Source organism: Carcharhinus amblyrhynchos, chromosome 7 (genome assembly GCF_965287045.1).
Source record: "Carcharhinus amblyrhynchos chromosome 7, sCarAmb.v2.hapA, whole genome shotgun sequence".
NCBI classification, from domain to species: domain Eukaryota; kingdom Metazoa; phylum Chordata; class Chondrichthyes; order Carcharhiniformes; family Carcharhinidae; genus Carcharhinus; species Carcharhinus amblyrhynchos.
The window spans coordinates 110,029,090-110,051,856 of record NC_137330.1 but is presented as its reverse complement, the minus strand read 5'-3'; the positions used below and the strand labels follow the sequence as shown (position 1 = coordinate 110,051,856).

General features: G+C 45.7%; 1 protein-coding gene across 3 annotated transcripts in view; it reads left to right on the top strand.

Annotated features, from left to right (window-relative positions):
- Window positions 1–22,767, top strand: part of LOC145345201 (uncharacterized) — a 559,547-nt gene that overhangs the window by 49,153 nt on the left and 487,627 nt on the right. The gene's annotated exons all lie outside the window — the stretch shown is intronic.

Below are 22,767 nucleotides of genomic sequence, written 5' to 3'. Positions count from 1 at the left end.
GAGGGTACACATTCTCCTGTGTCTGTATGGGTTTCCCCTGGGTGCTCCGGTTTCCTCCCACACTCCAAAGATGTGCAGGTTCGGTGGATTGGCCACGCCAAATTGACCCTAGTGTCAGGGGATTGGCAGGGAAAATACGGGGCGGCACAGTGGTTCGCACTGCTGCCTCACTGCACCAGGTTCAATTCCGGGCTCGGGTCACTGTCTGTGCGAGTTAGGTTGATTGGCCATGCTAAATTGACCTTAGTGCAGAGGGATTAGCAGGGCAACTATGTGGGCTTATGGGGATAGGGCCTGGGTGGGATTGTGGTTCGATGGGCCAAATGGCCTCCTCCTACACTGTAGGGATTCTACCCTAGTCTGAGTTCTCGAGTGCCGAGGGGACCCCATCAATCTCCGTTGTCACTCCCAGCAATCGGCACTGTGCTGCAAACGTGCCTCGGGCTGTAAGATGAGGGAAGGTACCTGACTGGCAACTGCAACAAATCCCGTCAGTCACTCGATGGGACAATAATTCGATCTTGGTTCAGAAATGTCTGTGTCCCTCAAAAAAAAATCCTTCATCAGAAGAAGAAATACTTGGAAGGTTGATACAAGTTTACTATGGTGTCTTCTTTACTATTAAAGATCGACCTGCATTTATATAGTGCCCTTCATGACCTCGGGATATCCCAAAGGCTTTTGTAACGTAGGAAACACAGTGCCTCAACTTGCACTCAGCCCGCTCCCACAAACATTCCCAGGATAATGAGCAGATAACCTGTTTGTAGTGAAGGTTAAATATTGGACAGGATACCTGGGCCAAGCCCGAGTCTACTGTTCTTCTTTGAAACTATGCGTGGGATAGTTTATGTCTACCTATGGGAGCAAGGATGGGGCCCCCTAGTCATGGCAGGAAGTGGGGATGGAGAGAAGGGACGGGCTCCAAGTCATGCTGGGGGGAGGGGGAGGTGAAGCTCCTAGTCATGGCAGGAAGCAGGAGGGGGGTGTCTAGTCATGGCGGGAGGGGGGGGGGGTGTCTAGTCATGGCAGGGAGCAGGAGGGGGGTGTCTAGTCATGGCGGGGGGGGGGGTTACTTGTCATGACAGGGGGAAGTGGCTTGTAGTCATGGCAGACAGTGGAGAGAGAGCTCCTAGACATGGCTTGGCGGGGGCCTAGCTGTGGCAGAGATGGGGGGCGTTCCTAGTCATAGCAGGGGGGGGAGGGTGTTAGGGGGCTTGCTCCTGGTCATGGCAGGATACTGGAAAGACGGTTTGTTCTTACTGTCAGCAGTAAACAACTTGTGTTTGTTTCTGACGATGCAGCGGGGTTAGGGTGAAAGGGGAACAGTCCTTTCTTGCTGAGGTTAATCTTGTCCTTGCCTACGCTGCACTCCTGGGATCAGACTGGAGTAGGTGGACAAGGCAAAACAAAACATCCAAAGAGCCACATTTAAGCCGCATCTCATCACCCAGATGCTGGTTGGAAATTGTTTATCTTGCGCCGAATAAGGATGTAGAGTCGGACAGAGTCACTAGGCATTTACGAAAAAAGGAACTGGGAAACTAATATCCAAGAGCTGTGGTTTACAAATGTAAATGTTTCTTATGCTTCATGATTTTAAAACAATATTTTGAGCAATGTTGGGAGCATCCATTTCAACAATGATCTGTCTTTGTTCAGCGATCTTTGTGGAAAAAGACTCCATCTTGAATTGGTTGGTAAGGAAGATAGAACCATAGAAAATTACAGCTCAGAACCAGGCCTTTTGGCCCTTCTTGTCTGTGCCGAACCATTTTTTGCCTAAGAAATCAGTCCAATATTTAGGTGGGTGGGAGTGGGGAGGGGGAGGGGTGGGGGAGGCATTGGGAGTTGAAGTCTTCTCTCAGGAGGAGTTTCCGAGGTGGTTTTTGCAAATTGGGAAGGAGACAGAGAGAGGGCAAGAAACTTGGAAGTGTGTTCCAGGGTAAGGATGTGTGAACTGAAGACAGGCATCCCTAAGTTCACTTATTAGTCTCACAAGTAGGCTTACATTAACACTGCAGTGGAGTTGCTGTGAAATTCCTCTACTCGCCACACCCCAGCGCCTGTTCGGGTACACTGAGGGAGAATTTAGCATGGCCAGTGCACCTAACCAGCACATCTTTTGGACTGTGGGAGCATCCAGAGGAAACACACACAGACACGGGGAGAATGTCTGTGTGGAGTCTGCACAATGACCCAAGCCAGGAATCAAACCCGGGTCTCTGGCGCGGTGAGTCGGCAGTGCTAACCACGGTGCTGCCGTGCCACCCCAAATCCAGCAACATTTGGCACAGACATTTTATGAGAAAGTTGCACCCGGTATCTGTGAAAACAGGAAGGGATCTGCAGCATTTTGTGTTGTGTTCACCTGCTAACTATGAACAAGGCCAGATGAAATCCTCAAATCTTTTATTATTAAGCTAGGAAATTTATATATGTAAATCAATTATGTATCTATAAATATATATGAAGCTTTTATTTATTAAACTTGGAAAATTATTGTGGACTGGAAGCCTGAGAATTACGAGAAATTGCAAATCTCCCTGATTACACCAATATAGAAGTAGCTGCTGTTATACCTGGATTTGTCTGAACAATGGATTTAGAAATCATACAATCCCTACACTGCAGAAAGAGGCCAATCGGCCCATCGAGTCTGCACAGACAACAATCCCACCCATGCCCTATCCCCGTAACCCCACATATTTACCCCGCTAATCCCTCTAACCTACGCATCTTGGGACACTAAGTGGCAATTTAGCATGGCCAATGCACCTAAAGTTGGGTTAATGACAAACATGGTCCAAACTCTGTCTTAGTTGTGTGCTTGAGTTATTGTATAAAGGTTTTGTGGTTACAAATAGCATGTCCTCCAACAGTCCAAGAGCAGCCATGTGGAGATGTTTAGTTCTGACGCTGAGTTAACAGATTTTAAGTGATGTAATAGAGAACGATTATCAGTGCAGTTATTTGGGGTGCAGAATGGAACACTGTGAACGTTTGTACTGAGAATGAATTCATGGTCATAAAGATCATAGAATCCCAATAGTGTAGAATGAGGCCATTCAGCCCATCAAGTTTGCACTGACCACAATCCCACCCAGGCCCCATTTTCATAACCCCACATATTTTAACCCTGCTAATCCCCTAACGCTAGGGTCAATCTAGCATAGCCAATCCACCGAATCCGCACATCTTTGGAGTGTGGGAGGAAACAGGAGCACCTGGAGGAAACCCATGCAGACATGGGGAGAATGTGTAAACTCCACACAGACAGTGACCCAAGCTGAGAATCAAACCCGGGTCCATGATGCTGTGAGGCAGCAGTGCTAACCACCGTGCCACCCCAAGGCTTTTGTTTTACAACTGAAGCTCCATGTTTAATGGCAGTATAAGTTGAGCTTTTTATTTGTTTCAGAAGGGAAAAAACACAGTGTGGTAAACCTCCCTTATGGATTGAGCAGCATTTCTGAATCATTTTGTCATCTGCTTTCAGTCTGATTCTTAATGTAATATTGTTCCAACAGATAGTGGGGCAGCATGGTGGCACACTGGTTAGCACTGCTGCCTCACAGCGCTAGGGACCCGGGTTCGATTCCCAGCTTGGGTCACTGTCTGTGTGGAATTTGCATGTTCTCCCTGTGTCTGTGTGGGTTTCCTTTGGATACTCCAGTGTCCTTCTGAATGACGGGTTAGGTGCATTGACCTGAACAGGTGCCGGAGTGTGGCGACTATGGGAATTTCACAGTAACTTCATTGCAGTGTTAATGTAAGCCTTACTTGTGACTAATAATAAACTTTAAACCAAAGGTGTAGTGTTAGAATATGTCAAGTAAAGATGGCATAGAGCCAGACTGTGGTTTGTGTGATAACTGTCGATCCGTACCTTAGGATTGATTCATAAACAGGCACGTTACTAATGAAGTGAATCCAGGCGTTCAACTTGGCTGATGACTTAGATGAGGGAACTAAATGTAATCTCTCCAACTTTGCAGATGTCACAATGTTGGCTGGGAGGGTGAGCTGTGAGGAGGACACAGAAATCCTTCAGTGTGTTTGGGACAAGTTGAGTGAGTGGGCAAATGCAGTTTAATGTGGATAAATATGAGTTTATCCATTTTAGTAACAAAGACAGTACATTATTAAGGTGGCTGAGTTGTGGATAGTGTAGAAGGTTGTCAAAGAACACAGCTGCAGATATGGGCAGGGAAATGACAGATGGAATTTAATCCGGGCATGTGAGGTGCTGCACTTTGGGACATCAAATGTTAAGGATAAGTATACACTTAATAGAGGCGGCACAGTGGTTAGCACCCCTGCCTCACAGCGCCAAGGACCTGGGTTCAATTCTGGCCTCGGGTCACTGTGTGGAGTTTGCACATTCTGTGCGGGTTAGGTTGATTGGCCATGCTAAATTGATCCTAGTGTAAGGGGAAATATGTGGGGTTACAGGAATAGGGCTTGGGTGGGATTGTGGTTGGTGCAGACTCAATGGGCCAAATGGCCTCCTGCTGCTTTGTAGGGATTCTATGATATTCAGTAATGGTAGGACGCTGAACAGGATTGATGTACAGAGGGATCAAGTTCATAGCTCCCTGAAGTGGCCACACTAGTAGATAGGATGGTACGGAAGGTCAGGGCGTTGAGTACAAGAGTCAGGATGTCATGTTGCAGCTTTATAAAACTTTGGTTAGGCTGCAGTTATAGTATTGAGCTCAATTCTGGTCACCACATTACAGGAAGGATGTGGAGGCTTTGGAGAGGATGCAGAAGAGGTTTCCCAGGATGCTGCCTGGATTAGAGGGTTTGAATTATAAGGGGAGGCTGGACAAACAATGGTTATCAGTCAGAATCTTTTTCCTAGAGTTGAAATGTTGAATACTAGGTGGCATACGCCTTAAGGTGAGAGGGGGAAGTTCAAAGGAGAGTAGGATGGTGTCTGGAACGCACTGCCAGGAGTGGTGATGGTGGCAAATATGAGAGGGGCATTTAAGGGGTTATCAGATAAGGATGTTACTATTGCAAGGAATAGAGGGATATGGATCAAGACAGGCAGAAGGGATTAGTTTAAAATGGTCTCATGTTTGGCACAACATCGTGGGCAAAGAGCCTGTTCCTGTTCTGTACTGTCCAATGCTCTACAGGAATGTCCATAAATTAGAAAAGAAGAATATGTAATGAGACCTGGATGTCCTCGTACACCTGAGTGTCAGTGAAGGAGAAGCATGCAGGAGTAAAGGCAGTAAAAATAGGAAATGGTACATTGGCCTTCATAACAAGAGTATAGGAGCAGAGATGTCTTGATGCAATTGTGTAGGGCTTGGTGAGGCCACACTGGAATAATGTATGCAATTTTGGCCTTCTTATCTGAGGGACTGCAGAGAAAGTTTACTGGACTGATTCCTGGGATGGCGTGATTGATGTATGAGGAGTGATTGAGTCAGTCAGGATTATATTCGCTGGAATTTTGAAGAATGAGGGAGGAATCACCTAAAAACCCATAAAATTCTAACAGGATTAGACAGGGTAGATGCAGGAAGTTTAAGTTTATTTATTAATGTCACAAGTAGGCTTATATTGACTCTGCAATAAAGTTACTTTGAGAATCTCCCAGTCTCCACACTCCGGCACCTGTTTGGGTACTGAGGGAGAATTTAGCATGGCCAATGCATCTAACCAGCACGTCATTTGGACTGTGAGAAGAAACCGGAGCACCCCGCACAGACACAGGGATAATGTGCAGATGCTGCACAGATGGTGATCCAAGCCAGGAATTGAACCCGGGTCCCTGGTGCTGTGAGGCAGTAGCGCTAACCACTATACCACCACCGGGAAGGATGTTCCTGATGGCGGGGGAGTCCAGTATAGTGGTCACAGTCTAAGGACTCGAGGTAAACCACTTAGGACTGAGATGAGGAGAAATGTCTTCACCCAGAGAGTGAGGAGCTTGTGGAATTTGCTACCACGGAAAGCCCCAACATTTTATTTTCAAGAAGGATTTGGATATAGCACGTGGGGATAAAGGGATCAAAGGATATGGGGGGAGAAAGCAGGAACAGGTTACTTTATTGGATGATCAGCCATGATCACAATGAATGGCAGAGTAGGCTCGAAGGGCCAAATGGCCTACTCCTGTTCCTATTTTCTACATTTCCATTTTCTTTATGGATTCTCATACATTGCATGTTTTTATTGGGCTTCCAAAGCCCAATTATCACTAGATTAAAAGGGCATTTTGCTTTGCACTGAATATGCAGGCTTTTGATCTAATTTGTTTTGAGATTTTATTGTGTACCTAAACCCTAATTTGTATTTGGAGAGAAAAGGGAATCTGTTATTTGTATGCTAATTTTGTTTAATTGCAGGGACCTGACAAACTTTAGCTGAAAATTAACGTATAAATAGACACTGATTTTAAAGTGGAATTGTTGCTTTAGGAAGTGCTCGCTAGTAAAATTTGTGTAAATAATTGGTTATAAAAACTTATAAAAGATTTGGCTTCATACATATTCTTCACCAGCTGGCTTCCCGGATTCTAGCACCTCTCACGTCAGTGAAATTATTACAGAGTGAGTTTGCTAACTCCCTCAAAAGTGAAATACGAGTTAATAATGGCAAACAATATTCCACATTTAGTAGTGGACCTTTTGAAATGTAATGTGCTCCTCATCATGTTTTGGTTTACTTAACAATGGTTGCTGCCATAATTGCTGTAGTGTTCGCAGCGTAGTTACCACGCATAATCTAATAGCAGAAATTAGAAGCAAAGGGTCAAAGTAATCCGTTCGTAGAATTCCTACGGTGCAGAAGAAGGCCATTCGGCCCATTGAGTCTGCACCAACTCCGCTAGAGCGTCTTACCCCTCTCCTTGCCCTATAGCACCACACTTTTATCATGGCTAATAATGCTAACCTACATATCTCAGGGCACAAGGAGCAATTTAGCATGGCCAATCGACCTACCCTATATATCTTTTGACTGTGGGGGGGAAATTGGAGCACCCGGAGGAAACCCATGTGGACATGGAGAGAAGCCCATAGGGCGACATCATGGTACAGTGGTTAGCACTGCTGCCTCACAGCGCCAGGGACCCAGGTTCAATTCCTGGCTTGCATCACTGTCCGTGTGGAGTTTGCACATTCTCCCCATGTCTGCATGAGTTTCTTCTGGATGCTCCCGTTTTCTCCCACGTTTTGAAAGACGGTCTGGTTAGGTCAATTGACCCAAACAGGTGCCGGGGTGTGGCGACTAGGGGAGTTTCACTGCAGCGTTAATGTAACCCTTACTTGTGACTAACTAATAGAGGGAGTGCAGAGGAGGTTCACTAGGCTGATACCGGAGATGAGGGGGTTGGACTATGAAGAGAGACTAAATAGACTGGGTCTGTACTCGTTGGAGTTTAGAAGGATGAGGGGGGATCTTATAGAGACGTACAAGATAATGAAAGGGATGGATAGGGTAGAGGTAGAGAGATTCTTCCCGCTTAGAAAGGACAGCAGGACTAGAGGACACAGCCTCAAGATAAGGGGGGGAGCAGTTTAGATCGGAGTTGAGGAGGAACTTCTTCACTCAAAGGGTGGTGAATCTCTGGAATTCTCTGCCCGTTGAAGTGATGGAGGCTGCCTCGCTAAATATATTTAAGTCACGGGTAGATAGGTTTTTGACAGACAAGGGAATTAAGGGTTATGGGGAGAAAGTGGGAAAATGGAACTGATCCACTTCAGACCTTACTGAATGGCGGAGCAGGCTCGAAGGGCTAGATGGCCTACTCCTGCTCCTATTTCTTATGTTCTTAATAAACTTTTACTTTCATCAGCAATGTAGCTGGTTAATTGTGTTACTTATTTCCCCCTCTCTAACGTGGGGTTCAATCCTCACATCCGTTCTTCTCAAGTAGAGCTGTGGACCCCTTCCTCCTCCCTATGCCCTCCTCCCTGGACCCCTATCGCTCCCCAGCCTGGAGGTCAGCTCCTCCCACCAAACTTCTCCTATCTTGGTGCTAGCACACTCCACCCCTGTCTCCCCATGCAGTGCAGAAAAGGCCCTTCAGCTTCTCACGTCTGCACCAACAGTAACTGCCACTAAAGACACGCTAATTCCATTTTCCTGCATGTGGTCCATATCCTTGAATGTTATGTTATTTCAAGTACCGATCCAAATATTTTTTATAGGTTGTGAGGTTTCCGGTCTCCACTACCTTCCTAAGCAGCGCATTCCAGATACCCACCACCCTCTGTGAAAAAGGTTTTTCTCAAATCCCCTCTGAATCTCTGCCCTTCACCCTAAAACTGTGCCCCCTCGTGATTGACCCCTCAACCAAGGGGAACAGTTGCTCCTTGCTCACCTTGTCCATACCCCTCATAATCTTACACACCTTGATCATGTCCCCCCTCAGCCTTCTGTGCTCTAAAGAAAACAATCCAAGCCTATCCATAGCTAGGGTGTTGAGAAAGATCAACTTAATGCGAGGTGGGTCCATTCGAAAGTCTGATGGCAGCAGGGAAGAAAGTGTTCTTGAGTTGGTTGGTACGTGTCCTCGGATTTTAGTATCTTTTTCCTGATGGAAGAAGGTGGATATTCATAGAGGTTTACAGCATGGAAACGGGCCCTTTGGCCCAACTTGTCCTTGCCGCCCCTTTTTTAACCATTAAGTTAGCCCCAATTGCCCACGTTTGGCCCATATTCCTCTGTAGGCATCTTACCCAAGTAACTGTCTAAATGCTTTTTAAAAGTCAAAATTGTGCCCGCCTCTACTACTACCCCAGCAGCTTGTTACAGACACTCACCACTCTCGATGTGAAAAAACTGCCCGTCTGGACCTTTTTATATCTCTCCCCTCTTTTGAAACGTTAGCTCTGTTCACTCTTCACAGGTGCGGTCAGACCTGCTGAGATTTTCCAGCATTTTCTGCTTTTGTTTCAAATTCCAGCACCCACAGTTGTTTGCTTATCATAGAACCCTTACAGTGCAGAAGGAGGCCATTCAGCCCAAGCCTGCACTGATAACAATCCCACTCAGGACCCCGTCCCTTTAACCCCATGCACCCAACCCACCAATCCCCCTGATACTAAAGGGTAATTTAGCGTGGCCAATCAACATGTTTGGAGTTTGGGAGGATATCCACACAGCCACCCAGGAGCGGAAACAAACCCAGGTGCTGAGTGCTGAGAGACAGCAGTGCTAACCACTGTGCCACTCTCATTTGCTGTAGGCTTGGAGTCATACATAGGGCAGACCAGGCGAGAAAAGCAGATTTCCTTCCCTAAAGGGACATTAGTGAACCAGATGGGTTTTCACATTCGATGATAGATGTCACAGTTGCCACTATTGAGACTAGGTTTCAATTCCAGATTTCATTAATAGAATGAAAGATCCACCAGCTGTCGTGGTAGGATTTAAATTTTTCTTTTCCTGTCCAGAGCCTGGGCTGATTGTATTGCATACCCCGGTGACAGTGGCAGAATATTTTCCCCACACTGTCCAAAGATTGACCAAGCTAAACTGGCCCTTGGTGCCCTAAAATGTGTGGATTGGCCATGCTAAATTGCCTCTTCAAAATGTGCAGGTTAGGTGGGGATCAGGATTACGGCCTGAGGAAGATGCTGTATCAGAGTTAGTACAGGCTTGATGGGCCGAAGGGCCCTGGAAGGATGGGATTGACTGGACTGATCCAGCAACTCCCCCACCCGCCCCGAACCACGTGGATTCCGGGTGTGGGGGATGTCTCTCTGTGGGTGTGTGTGGCACCCAGGGATCTTCTTGTCCCTGCCTCCCTGTGCAGTTTGCAGTCAAATAGTCCACGTTATCTTACGTGGCACATTGGTAGTGTCTCTGCCTCTGAGTCAGGAGCTCTGTGGTTCAAGTCCCACCCCAGGACTTGATGGCCAAAAGAACTGCAATCATAATTATGGCCAAGCAGGTTGAGTGTGTCAACCTACAAATCCTTCCAACACGCCAGTGGCTGGTGGTAAAAGCGGAGAGACTCCTGGTCAGCCATGCTTGATGTGGAGCTCAAACTATAAGCCCCTGGTGATAAACTGTTATGGGAATTACTAGCTATGGAAACAAAAAGTCTGCCTTAGTGCACCACTAGGTGTGGAATGAGAATTGGCTCAAGGTTCCCTACCAGGTTCACCATTACTTCAAACTTTATACTCAACATCTCAGGTACATAGGAGTATAAATTTGAATCACTTTTTTTGCCCCCTTTCTGGGTTCCTAAAGATCCAATGTTAGAATCGTAGAATTCTACAGTGCAGGAAGAAGCCATTCGCCCATTGAGTCTGCACCAACCAACAATCCCACCCAGGCCTTTCCCCATGCATTTACCCGAGCTAGTCCCCCTAACGCAGAGAGAGAATTTAGCATGACCAGCGCACCTAACCCGCACATCTTTGCATCGTGGGACGAAATTGGAGCACTTGGAGGAAACCCACATGGGCATGGGGAGAATGTGCAGATTCCACGCAGACAGTGACCCAAGCCGGGAATCGAACCCAGATCCCTGGCTCTGTGAGGCGGCGGTGCTAACTGCTGTGCCATCATGCTGCCCGATGGCCATCTCCTCTTTTGATATCATCTGCAAAAACTCTGCCACCACTCCCTCTGGCCTATTACCCAGATCGTTGGTGTGAGCGGGGTGAAGATAGACTGAACCCCATTGAAACATTACCATCGACTTCGACCAGCTGCTTGCATCTGACCATTTCACTCGTGTGTTGTGAAATGTTGTTTAGTCAAATGCTCAGTAAGCAAGATTGTGAAACTTGTGGCTGCTCAGTACTTGGCGGGGGGTGGGGGCGGTGGGGTGGGGGAGTGAAGACTTTAGCCGTCCCTTGGGCCTTTACAAGACTTCTTGAAACAGTCGGCCTTTCATCTCTCTTCGAGAAGTGAACGGAAACCAATTTCATGAAGGGCCACAAGGGAATCCTGTTAACCTTTTGTGTTCCTGTGCAGCTGGGCTATACATTGCTCCCGCCTTGGCTGGTGGTTCATGTCAAAGTTCTCTTTTGTTGGCTTTTTTTTTTCGGGACTTGTTTTCGTGTTTTCAATTTTGATAGACCCAGGGCTGGACTTGGTGTCTTCAGCCCTGATCTTGCGATACTTCGTATTTGTTCCTTCTGGACGTACAAAAGTAATTGAAGCAGAATGGAAACTTGAAACCACTTTTATGTCCTGTTATTTGAAAAACACAAGGTTTGTTTTGGTGGGGGTGGAGTGGGGGAGAGACAAGTTTTATAAAGGTTCTGCTTCTCACTTTTTATCCAGTTCTGTAGCCTTTTCTGCCTATCTCCAGTTGTTCATCTGCCATTACCTCCTGGGGAGTCGACTGGTGCTGTGTTATTGTCGCTCAACCGGAATCTGGAGACCCAGCGTAATGCTCTGGGGGCCTGGGTTCAAATCCCACTGCAGCAGATGGTGAAATTTGAATTGAGCAGAAGTCTGGACTTAAAAATCCACGAAGTCATTGTTGTTTTTTTTTAAGAAAAACCCATTTGGTTCACTAATGTCCTTTAGGGAAGGAAATCTGCTGTCCTTACCTGGTCTGGCCTACATGTGACTCCAGCCCCACAGCAATATGGAATCCCTACAGTGCAGAAGGCCATTCAGCCCATTGACAACAATCCCAGCCAGGCCATATTCCAGGTAACTTCACGTATTTGCCCTGATTAAAGGTCAATTTAGCATTGACAATCCATCTAACCCGCACATCTTTGGACAGTGGGAGGAAATTCACGCAGACACGGGGAGAATGTGCAGACTCCACAAAGACAGTGAACGGAAGCCGGAATTGAACTTGGGTTCCTAGCATTATGAGGCAGCAGTGCCAACCACTGGGCCACCATGCCACCCATATGATTGACTCTCAAATGCCCTTTCTGCAATGAACATCAACATTCATTGTATCAGCGTGGGAAGAATGTCTTTTTGTCAATTCCCTCCCTCTTTTTCTCGCCACCTCTCCTGAAAGTGCTAACACTCGTCACCCTTGGACTTGTATTCTTTCAGTTCCCCATTCAAGCAATCATTCTTCAGGAGTTTCTCGAGTTGCTGCTGGCAATTGCCCCACGGTGGGGGGGGTATCAGTAGGAGACCCAATCCACACGTGGTATGAAATGACTGATTTCTCATTCTCCAGCCAAATGTCACCATGCTAGCACGCACTGATCCAGACTTCCCACTCAACTCCTACCTTGACATAAACCGCAAGAGCCCCTCGTGAAGTGGAGGGCAGTTAGGGATGGACAATAAAGGCTTGGCCCAGCCAGTGGTGCCTACGTCCCATAAAATGAATATCAAAGGAATTTGAGGTCTGTTCCTGTGTTAATCTACTTTGGTTACATGGCCCTCACAGAGAGGCGCATTGTCAGTGCAAGTGCTCCCCCCTCTCCCCTACCCAACACTCTTCCAGCAGGCATCAGAATCACGAGGTGCTTTAAAATTCAGGCATCCTCTCATAGCTGAACTATCCCCCCAGAGTCTCCATTTACCGGGTGGCACAGTGGTTAGCACTGCTGCCCCACTGCGCCAGGGACTCGGATTCAATTCTGGCTTCGGGTCACTGTCTGTACGGAGTCTGCACGTTCTCCCTGTGTCAGTGTGGGTTTCCTCCTGGTGCTCCAGTTTCCCCCCAACAGTCCAAATATGTGTGGGTTAGGTTGATTGGTCATGTTTAATTGCCCCTTAGTGCCAGGGGATTATTAGGGTATATATGTGGGTTATGTGATTGGGAGGGAAGGAAATCTGCCATCCTTACCTGGTCTGGCCTACATGTGACTCCAGAGCCACAGCAACATGGTGGACTCTTAAATATCCTCTGAAATGGTCTCGCAAGCCACTTGGGCAACAAACACTGGCCTTAATTATCAGCGACATGCCCGCTGTAAAAATGGTGGGCTTAATCTTCTGTTGGGGTGTCTGGACCCCAGCATCAGGATAAAAAGTACGTCCTGGATCAGCAATCTAATCACCCACGAAAGCCAAAAAAGACCCCTAATTACGGCTGGAATTCTCTGGCTATTCATGTCTCCGCTCCGCTGCCAGCGAGGATGGAGAATTTGGTGCTCAGCCAAATCTCTGTTCACTGCAGCGGGACCGGAGAGTCCTGCCGGTGCGAACGACCAGAGAATTCTCTCCCTGTTCCCTGTGTAAACTGGCTGCCCCCTCTCATTGTCATTTCTCCAAATCTGCCGGTGAAGTGAGCATTTTAAAATGGATATGTGCATCTTTTCTACAGTAATTACAGCCAGTATAACACTGCTGCTGTCGATGTATGTTGTGCTACTGAAGTGGTATAAAAGTAAACACGGAAACGAGTTGAAACAACCCACGCGCTGCAAATTGGACACTTCTTCTGAAAGAACCACCTTGAGGTTCTCTTTCTTCGTTCTTGAAGAGGAGGAGGCAACGGATGAAAAGATAGCAAGCGAAGATTATTTGTCATTACTGGTTACCTCCTATCAGAGATGAAACAGTGTTGGTTTTACGGTTTCCTCGATCATCAAACTGCTGTGTTTGCTTAAACACCAGTGGAACGAACCAAGGGCCTGAGTCAGGACAAAAACTCCCCTTGATTCCGAGCTACACAGTGGCCACCTTCGATTCCCTCGCTCCCCTCTCCACATGAAGACTGAAGATTTTTTTTTGTTGTTGTGTCCTGCCCAAATTCTACTTTATTCTGTGCGCAGGTCTGTTATTATTTCCCCCATCCTCCTTCCCCGCACCCCCCCCACTCCACACACCACCACTTTTAAATACTTATTTTATCTCACCCTGTGCTTAATGTGCCTAATCTCTTACTTCAAATCTCCCCTATCAAAGGGATTAAGTACCAAGAGTTCTGGATTTGTCAACTCCACTTACTCATTAGTGCTCTACACACGCCCCCCCCCCCCCCCCCCCCCCCCCCCACACATACATGTCCCACGAGGAAGATAGTAGCCATCTGGACTGTATAAACACGCACAATGGTGTTCTTGTGAGCGTCGAGACAAAAGGATTGCTGATCAGCGTTTGGAGAGAGCTGCAGGTGTCTGTCAGTTTCTGTGGAAAGTAACAGGGTCGTAAGAGAGAGAGAGAGAGAGGCAACGAGACTTGGGTCACTTGTGGTTGCTTTGATGGTTTTAGAGTCGAATGTTGACATCTCGTTCCCGAAGTTACTTCAAACGATAAAATTAGAGACACTGGAGGTCCCTTTAACTGTTTGAGTGCTGAATTACACACCACCTGGACCAACCAGCCTCCCATCCACTGACTCTGTCTACACTTACTGCTGCCTCAGGGAAAAGCAGCCTGCATAATTAAGGACCCCACGCACCCTGGACATTCTCTCTTCTACCTTCTTCCGTCAGGAAAGAGATACAAAAGCCTGAGGTCGACCAAATCGAGAGCAACTTCTTTCCTGCTGCCATCAGACTTTTGAATGGGCCTACCTTGCATTAAGCTGATCTTTCTCGACACCCTGGCTATGACTGTAACACTATTATGCACTCTCTTGTTTCCTTCTCTACGAACGGTATGTTTTGCCTGTATAGCGCGCAAGAAACAATACTTTTCACTGTAAGCTAATAGAATCATAGAATCATACAATGCAGAAGGAGGCCATTTGGCCCATCGAGTCTGCACAAACCACAATCCCACCCAGGCCCAATCCCATAACCCCAAGCATTTACCCTAGCTAATCCCCCTGACACTAAGGGGCAATTTTGCACGGCCAATCCACCGAACCCCGCACATCTTTGGACTGTGGGAGGAAACCAGAGCACCTGGAGGAAAACCACGCAGACACGGAGAATGTGCAGACTCCACACAGTGACCTGAGGCCAGAATTGAACCTGGTGCTGTGAGGCAGCAGTGTGAACAACTGTGCCTCCATGCCACCAGGTGAGTGAGTGAGTGACTCACCTGACAAACAAGCAGTGCTCCAAAAGCTCGTGACTCCAAATAAACCTGTTGGACTTTAACCTGTTGTTGTGAGACTACTTACCGTGCCCGCCCCAGTCCAACGCTGGCATCTCCACATCACTTTGATACTGATGGCGCAAGTTAGAATGAAAGGACTCTTTTGCTGTAGGGGCTGGATTGCCATAGGCACAAAGGCAGGTATTCTGGGACCACAGAGTATTTATCAATCAAAAGAGATTCCACTCCCATTCTAAGGGTGGCGCAGTGGCAGTGCTGCCTCACATCGCCAGAGACCCAGGTTTGACTCCCAGCTTGGGTCACTGTCTGTGCGGAGTTTGCACATTCTCCCCATGTCTGTATGTGTTTCCTCTGGGTGCTCTGGTTTCCTCCCACAGTCCGAAAGATGTGCTGGTTAGGTGCATTGGCCATGCTAAATTCTCCCTCAGTGTACCCGAACAGGCACTGGAGTGTGGCAACTAGGAGAGTTTCACAGTAACTTCACTGCAGTGTTAATATAAGCCTATTTGTGACTCAAAAAATAAAGTAAAAAAAATTTGTTCAGCTGGTGTTGCCAGAACAATGGAAACTTCATATAAAGTGTTTGCTTCATTGAAATATTCATATACTTAATATTGCCTTGCTAAAATCACCCAAATGAGAGATTTTGAGGCTTAAACTGGTGCTCTTTGTCCATCTTTTTGAACTTGAAGCAGTGTTGCACCCACGCCTGTAAGTGATGCAATTAGTGTTATAGTTGCTGCCAGCTCTGGATCATGGTGCGTTAGAAATTCTGGTTAAATTAGCCGATTTTTGATCTTATCAAAAGCATCTAGATGGCATTTCTTTGGGGTTTGCCTAAGAATGCCACCATAGGCTGTTATTTGTGGGGAAAAAAAACATTCTAGTGTGTTTTCAAATGTGCATACATCTCAGTACTCTGCATGAGTCGCACCCGAAACTTCCCACTCAATCTCTGTCTCTTAATCATGTGACATTTTATCAATATCAGTGCTTCTGATGTTAACCCTTTACTATAGAGGATAGATGTTAAATTCTACAATCTTTAACTCATTGTCTCTCTCACACACACACACACACACACACACACACACAGACTTCAATGGTTGGACATACGGCATGACAGAGAATTCTGGTTATCAGGGAGATTAACGTTAAATCACAACTCTTCACAATTTAGTCAAGTTCTTGGAAAAATGGTTGTGAGGTTGTGTATCTGTGCACATCTGATTTAGTGGATATACCCTACCTCACTGTTGCACTGCATTGCAGAGGTATTTCATAGGAACAGAGGAATAAGAAAATGAGAACATTGGAGCAGGCCATTCAACCCATCAAGCCAGCTCCGATTCAATTTGATCATGATGTGGCGATGCCTAGGATGGGCACATTAAGAAGTTTCACAACACCAGGTTAAAGTCCAACAGGTTTATTTGGAATCACAAGCTTTCGGAGCACTGCCCCTTCGTTTGGTGAGTGGAGGTTAGTTTTCAAGCTTGGCATATATAGGCAAGGACACAATCGCAAGATAATTACTGATTGGAATGTAAAGAATAGTTGGAATGCAACCTTTTAACAGGTAATCAAATCTTGACAGGTACAATGTGAGTGGACAGTAATAATCAGAGGTTAAAGGGGTGTGAATTGTCTCAAGCCAGGATAGTTTGTAGGATTTTGCAAACCCAGGCTGTATGGCAGGGCTTACAAATACTGTGACGTGAGCACAAGATCCTGGTTGAGGCTGTTTTGTTTCAGTTTCTGCTCAGTGATTCAGTGTTGTTGTGTGCCTTGAAGGCCACCTTAGGAACATAAGAACTAGGAGCCGGAGTAGGTCATCTGGCCCCTTGAGCCTGCTCCACCATTCAATAAGACCAGGGCTGATCTTTTTACGGACTCAGCTCCGCTTACCCACCCACTCATCATAACCCTTAATTCCTTTATTGTTCAAATATCTATCTATCCTAGTCTTAAAAACATTCAATGAGGTAGCCTCAACTGCTTCACTGGGCAGGGAATTCCACAGATTCACAGCCCTTTGTGTGAAGAAGTTCCTCCTCAACTCAGTCCTAAATCTGTTTCCCCTTACTTTGAGGCTATGCCCCCTAGTTCTAGTTTCACCCACCAGTGGAAACAACTTCCCTGCTTCTATCTTATCTATTTTCTTCATAATCTTATATGTTTCTATAAGATCTCCCCTCATTCTTCTGAATTCCAATGAGTCTCAGTCTCTCCTCATAAGCGAACCCTCTCAACTCCGGAATCAACCTAGTGAATCTCCTCTGCACTCCCTCCAATGCCAGTACATCTTTTCTCAAGTAGAGAGACCAAAACTGTACACAGTTCTCCAGGTATGGCCTCACCAGCACCTTATACAGCTGTAACATAATCTTGCTGTTTTTAAACTCCATCCCTCTAGCAATGAAGGACAAAATGAATGACCTAGATGAGGAAGTGGGGGGATGGGTAAGTAAGTTCACTGATGACACGAAGGTTGGTGGTGTTGTCGATGGTCTGGAAGGATGTCAAAAGTTGCAGCAGGACATAAATAGGATGCAGGACTGGGCGGAGAAGTGGCAGATGGACTTCAACGTGGATAAATGTGTAGTCGTCCATTTTGGCAGGACCAACGGGATGAACGAGTACACTATCAAGGGCAGGAGTCTTAATAGTGTTGAAGAGCAGAAGGATCTTGGGGTCCGGGTCCACAGGACTCTTAAATCGGCCTCGCAGGTGGAGGATGTGGTCAAGAAGGCGTATGGTGTACTGGCCTTCATCAATCGAGGGATTGAGTTTAGGAATCGGGAGGTAATGCTGCAACTTTATAAGACCCTTGTCAGGCCTCATTTAGAAAGTACTGTGCGCAGTTCTGGTCGCCTCACTATAGGAAAGACGTAGAAGCTATTGAAAGGGTACAGAGGAGATTTACAAGGATGTTGCCTGGACTGGGAGGCATGCCTTATGAAGTTAGGTTGAGGGAGCTGGGACTCTTTTCCCTGGAGAGACGAAGGTTGAGAGGCGACCTGATAGAAGTTTATAAAATGTTGAGAGGAATAGATAGGGTGGATTCTCAGAGGCTATTTCCCCGGGTTGAAATGGTCGCTACGAGAGGACACAGATTTAAGGTGCGGGGAGGAAAGTACAGAAGTGATGTTAGGGGTAAGTTTTTCACTCAGAGGGTGGTGAGTGAATGGAATCGGCTGCTGTCAGTGGTGGTGGAGGCGAACTCGCTGGGGTCTTTTAAAAGACTTCTGGATGAGTATATGGGGTTTAATGGGATTGGGGGTTATAGATAGGTCTATAGATTGGTAGGTGTTGATGTGATCGGCGCAACTCGTGGGCCGAAGGGCCTGTTTGTGCTGTTATGTTCTATGTTCTAAAATTCGGCTTGCGTTCTTAATCACCTGCTGCCCCTGCAAACCAACTCCTTGAGATTCCTGTGCAAGGACACCCAGATCCCTCTGCACAGCAGCATGCTGCAACTTTTTACCATTTAAATAGTAGTCCATTTTGCTGTTATTCCTACCAAAATGGATGACCTCACATTTACCAACATTGTACTCCATCTGTCAGACCCTTGCCCACTCACTTAGACTGTCTATATCCCTTTGCAGACTTTCAGTGCCCTCTGCACACTTTGCTGTTCCACCCATTTTAGTGTCATCTGCGAATTTTGACACACTACACTTGGTCCCCAACTCCAAATCATCTATGTAAATCGTAAACAATTGTGGTCCCAACACTGATTCCCTGAGGCACACCACTAGTCACTGATCACCAACCAGAAAAGCACCCATTTACCCTCAGTCTTTGCTTTCTGTTAACCAATCCTCTATCCATGCTAATACATTATGCGCAACACTGTGCACTTTATCCTATGTAGCAGTCTTTAGTGTGGCACCTTGTCAAATGCCTTCTGGAAATCCAGATACACCACATCCACAAGTTCCCCATTGTCCACTGCACCTGTAATGTTCTCAAAGAATTCCACCAAATTAGTCAAACATGACCTGCCCCTCATGAACCCATGCTGCGTCTTACCAATGGGACAATTTATATTCAGATGTCTCACTATTTCATCCTTGATAGACTCAAGCCTTTTCCCTACTACAAAAGCTAACCGGCCTATGGTTACCTGTCTTTTGTCTACCACCTTTTTTAAACAGTGGTGTCACATTTGCTATTTTCCCATCTGTGGGAACTACCCCAGAGTCCAGCGAATTTTGGTAAATTACCACTAGTGCATTTGCTATTTCTCCCGCCATCTCTTTTAGTACGTTGGGATACATTCCATCTGGATTGGGAGACTTGTCTACCTTTAGCCCTATTAACTTGCCCAACACTACCTCTTTTGTGATAATAGTTTCTGGGTTCTTACCTTCCATTGCCTTCCTGTCATCAATTTTTGACATGTTATTTGACCAACACAAAATACCTGTTCAGTGTCTCAGCCATTTTCTCATTTGCAGTTATTACATCCCCCTTCTCGTCCACTACAGAACCAATGTTTACTTTATAGCCTTTTTCATTTTATGTGTTTGTAGAAACTTTTGCTATCTGTTTTTATATTCTGAGCTAGTTTACTCTCATAATCCATCTTACCTTTCTTTATAGCTTTTTTGTGGCTTTCTGCTGACCTTTAAAGATTTCCCAATCCTTTAGGTTCCCACTAATCTGTGCCATTTCATATGCACTTTCTTTCAATTTGATACCGTCCTTTATTTCCTTAGATATCCACTAAACAATAAGGCTGACTATTTCTTTCTCACAATGAGAAGTCTCACAACACCAGGTTAAAGCCCAACAGGTTTATTTGGTAGTAAACACCACTAGCTTTTGGAGCGCTGCTCCTTTGTCAGTTGAGTGGGGAGTTCTGATGAACTTCACCTCACGAAGGAGCAGTGCTCCGAAAGCCCGTGGTGTTTACTACCAAATAAACCTGTTGGACTTTAACCTGGTGTTGTGAGACTTCTTACTGTGTTTACCCCAGTCCAATGCCGGCATCTCCACATCATATCTCTTTTTCTACAGTCCTTCCTTACCACTGGTATATGGTTCGTAGTCCCCCGTTTTCTCTTTCCCTCCCTTCTTAAGCAGAGGGGTGAAATTTGCTACCTTACAATTTGCAGGAACCATTTAAAAAATCTATAGAAATTTGGAAGATAGTGGATGCATTGGTGACTATCTCCATAGTTACCACTTCCAACACTCTAGGATGTAGAACATCAGATCCCAGAGACTTACTAACCTTCAATTCGATTCATTTCTCCAATACAACCTTCTTACTAATAGCAATTTCCTTCAATTTCTCATTCTCCCGATTCATAAGTTCATAAGATATAGGAGCAGAATTAGACCATTCAGCCCATTGAGTCCGCTCCGCCATTCGATCATGGTTGATATGCTCCTCATCCCCATTTTCTTGCTTTCTCCCCATAACCCTTCAACTCATTACCAATTAAAAATCTGTCTCATTCCTCAATTTTACTCACTGTCCCACCATCCACCGCACTTTGGTGTAGTGAATTTCACAGATTTGGGAGAAGTAGTTTCTCTTCAACTCTGTTTTAAATTTGCTATCCCTTATCCTAAGATGATGACCTCTCATCCTGGAATGCCCTACAAGAGGAAGTATTTGCTCCAAGTCTATTTTATCCAAACCTTTTATCATCTTGTATACCTCAATTTGATCACCCCTCATCCTTCTAAATTTCAGGGAGCATAGGCCTGAGCTGTTCAATCTCTCAAACCCCTCAACTCTGGAATCAACCTAGTGAACCTCCTCTGAAATGCCTCCAATGCCACTTCATCTTTCCTCAAATAAGGGGAACAAAACTGTGCACAATACTCCAAGTGTGGACTCACCAATGCCTTGTATAGTTGCAACAATACTTCCTTACTTGATATTCTATTCCTTTAGCTATGAGTCCCTAGTCCCTCCTATGTTTAGTTCTAGGAGATTTCTTCCTCTGCAAATACAGATACAATATGATCAATTAGTTTTTCTGGCTTTCAGAAGCTTTTACTTTTGGTTTTTATGTATTTTTCCCAGCTAACATTCATATTCTATTCCCCCTTCATCAGTTTATTGTTCCCTCTTCCCTGTAGTCTCGAAATCTCCCAATCCTCAGGTTTTGTAGTATTTCTGGCAGCTTCATAAGCCTTTTCTTTTAATTTTATACAGTCCTTCACTTCCTTTGTTAGCCATGGTTGACTGACATTTCTTTATGGGTTTTTGTTCCCCAAAAGAATGTATAGTTGCTGTGAGCCATGTCATAATTCTTCAAAAGACAGCCATTGCTGACATCCCATCACACCTTTTTAAAGTATTTACCCAATTCATCTCAGCCCAATTGCTGCTCATACTTTCACAATCTCCTCGTTCAAATTTAACACCTTGGCTTCAGATTGAACTACTGCACTTTCAAACACAAAGTAGAATTCTACCATATTATGATCACTCATCCCTAAGTTTTCTTTCACTACGAGGTTATTTCTCAGTACATAATGCTAAGCTGTTCTGTAGTCATTTCCTGAACTTACCGGTCCATAAAACCATCTCTCTTGCACCCCAGAAATTTGTATACCACAGATACAGTGCTCATCAGATGGTGGCACAATGGTTAGCACTGCTGCCTCTGTGCAAAGGACCCAGTTCGATTCCCGGCTTGGGTCACTGTCTACGTGGAGTCTGCATATTCTCTTCCTGTCTGCGTGGGTTTCCTCCGGGTGCTCTGGTTTCCTCCCACATTCCAAAGATGTGTGGGTTAGATTGATTGGCCATGCTAAATTACCACTTAGCATCAGGGGCACCAGCAGGTTAAATATGTGGGGTTACAGGGATAGGGGCTGGGTGGGACTGTGATCAATGCAGACATCGATGGACGATGGCCTCCTACTGGAGACATTCTATGAATTGAAGTCATCCACAATGACTCTATTATCTATGCTACATGTTTCTCTAATCTCCTGATTAATACCATACCCCAATCTACTATGATTGTCTTTTAGAAATCCATTCACGGGATGTGGGAGTTGCTGGCTATTATCAGTTATTGCCCATTCCTTATTGCCCTTAAGAAGGTGCCTTCTTGAACTGCTGCAGTCCAGTGGTGCATCTATACCCACTGTGCTGTTAATGAGGCTGTTTTAGGATTTTGACCCAACGTCGATGAAGATACAGTGATATGGTTCCAAGTTGGGTTTGGTGGCCTATAAGCAACTCTTACCAATATCTGCTGCCTCTTGGAATTTTTTTGCTCCACCCACCCAGACAAATTTCACATTTTGTTTTCCCGATCTGAGATCCTTCCATACTAATATATCCCTTATTAACAGCGCAATCACACCTCCTTTTTGTTTTTGCCTGTCTGCCCTTAATATTGAATATCTTTGGCTGATCAATTTCCAGTCAATGTCACCCTATATCCATGTTTCCACAACAGCAATTAGATCATACCCGTTTACCTCTTTTTATGCCTTTAAATTAAATATCTTGTTGCGAATGCTGCGTGCATTCAGATGAAGTGCCTTAACTGTGCCTTTTTGATATTGTTATGCATTCTAAGCCTAGTTGATGCATACCTTTGTTTTGCTTGTCTTCTAGCGTCACTTGCTACTTTTCTACTCCCTGTAACATCATTACTTCCATCTAATTTGAGCTCACCTCAGATTCCCATCCTCCTGACATCCCCTCCCCCTCCCCCTCCCCCTCCCTGCACTTGAGTTCTGAAAGCTTGTGCTCACGTTGCTATGGCCGATGACACTTCCTGCAGATGTGTTAATGGTGTCCGAGCCTGTGACTTCCCACATAGCACAGGATGTACATTCTATCTGGCCACACTA